This window comes from Bos javanicus, chromosome 4, assembly GCF_032452875.1.
Source record: "Bos javanicus breed banteng chromosome 4, ARS-OSU_banteng_1.0, whole genome shotgun sequence".
Lineage (NCBI taxonomy): Eukaryota > Metazoa > Chordata > Mammalia > Artiodactyla > Bovidae > Bos > Bos javanicus.
Window position 1 is genome coordinate 89,486,258 of NC_083871.1, and position 2,106 is coordinate 89,488,363.

The following is a 2,106-nucleotide window of genomic DNA, read 5'->3' on the forward strand; positions in this document are numbered from 1 at the left end:
AATCTAGTCTTACTGTCTTTAAAATGAAAATAAGACATTTTATTTTTGAAGTAAGCTGGAAATGCATTGTGCATGATTTAGCATAGTGTCTGGCATAGAGTAAGAACTCAACCTAGATTTGAGTTATTTTTCAGTTGTTTCCTTTTTACTAGACAAATTGGGAGAATACAGCAATGATCATTTTGGATCAAATAATCTATCCCTGTATTCCATCCCTGTGTGTAGAATTAGAAGGTATTTTAGTCACTTTCCATGTGTCAATACTCTGCGAGGCAGCACTATAGAATTGATCAAAGCTCTTAGTTTTACAGTTGTCATCAAATGAATCTTGCTTGTCTTTCAGAGTCACCATCTATACTTTTTACTCCTTTATGTAAATAAGTGTTTTCGTTAAAATGTGTGTCAGTGCTCACTGAAGCAGTGCATATACTAATATTGGAACAATACAGAGAAGATTAGCATGACACCTGCTCAGCGATGTCATACAAATTCAGGAAACATTTTGTATTTTATGAAAAGTTATGGATGTGGATGGTGTTGAGAGTTACACAACAATATGAATATACTTAATACCACTTAAGTGCTCATTTAAAATTGGTTAACATTATAAATTTTATGTTCTATGTATTTTACTGTGATACAGAAATTAGAAAAAATATATTGATACTGCTTCATTAAGAGGGCATCAAGCTCTTAAAATACTGGTCCTTTGTCAGTGGTTTTATATATTTGAATGGGCATAGAATAGCTCAATTGCTAGTTCACTGTTACTCAGCAAAGCAGAGGCAAACATAGCATTAAAATTCTGAATATGGCAATCTGAAGAGACTGACTAGAGCAAGCTGGGTTTTGTTTATTTATATACGCTTACTGCATAACAGTTCAGAAGAATAATCATTGGTATAATCACCTGTTATCACTGAATGTTCCAGTGTTGTATTTTTTATGCTTCTTGAGAGACCCGTGGGACAGAAGATAGTAATCAGAGAATAATTATATTTTATGTTGATGCCAAACAGCAATTTAAAGTATTTTAAATGTTGTTGTATTATTTACTTTTCTACATATAGTTAACTAGAAAGCTTTCCTAAATACTAAGATGATTGGTTTTAAACAACTGGCATATAAACATGAAACATGAAAACAAATTTACACCAAGTGAGTATTCAGGAGTCCCACTGCAGCTTTCATTCTTCTTTGATCTAACTTTTCATCAAGCAACAAATATGGGGATGGATGCTTTTGGAAAAAAAGAACAATTGCTTTCTATTTTTTCTTGTAATATGAAAAAATAACAACTTCTTGTTTTCAAAATCAAGTCAGCCTCTATCTGCATCCTTACCCTCCAATTCCACCTTCCCTCCTGTCAGAATGGATGAATTTTCCCTGTTTCTGCCCACGGCCTTCTTTAGAGCTAAACCCAGTGGAAACAAGTGTTTCCGTTTCCTCATTTCTTACTATCTACTCAACACTCTGCATTCAGTTTATCAGCACCTCCATCTCGCCCTACCCAGTGGTCACCTCTCCATCTTCATCTTTCTCAACCTGTGAGGAGCATTGGGTATATTTTTGTTTTCGACATTTACCACCCTAATTTTCTTCCTTCTTCTGCAGCCTCTCCTTCTCAGGCTTCTTTGCTTACTCGTTTTCTTCTTCCTACCTCCAAATTAGAGTGTCCCATGACTAAGGCCAGGGTTTCATCTTCTTTTCTATCAACATTCTCTCATGTGACCTCATCCAGACCCCACATGCTAATACCATCTCTTTGCTGCTGCTACTGCTGCTAAGTCGCTTTAGTCGTGCCCGACTCTGCGCGACCCCATAGATGGCAGCCTACCAGGCTCCACCGCCCCTGGGATTCTCCAGGCAAGAACACTGGAGTGGTTGCCATTTCCTTCTCCAATGCATAGAAGTGAAAAGTGAAAGTGAAGTCACGTAGTCGTGTCCGACTCTTCGGGACCCCATTGACTGCAGCCTACCAAGCTTCTCCGTCCATGGGATTTTCCAGGCAAGAGTACTGGAGTGGGTTGCCAGTGCCTTCTCCTGATCTCTTTGCTAATGATTATCAAATGTATATATCCAGCCCTGACCACCTCCTGAATCCCA

At 37.9% G+C, this 2,106-nt stretch overlaps 1 non-coding gene across 1 annotated transcript; it reads left to right on the plus strand.

Moving 5' to 3' along the window:
• Nucleotides 1–405: 405 nt before the first annotated feature.
• LOC133247010 (U6 spliceosomal RNA) lies at nucleotides 406–512 on the plus strand. Its single transcript, XR_009736247.1, has one exon. It is a non-coding gene; the product is annotated as a U6 spliceosomal RNA (small nuclear RNA).
• The last annotated feature ends 1,594 nt before the right edge of the window (nucleotides 513–2,106 follow it).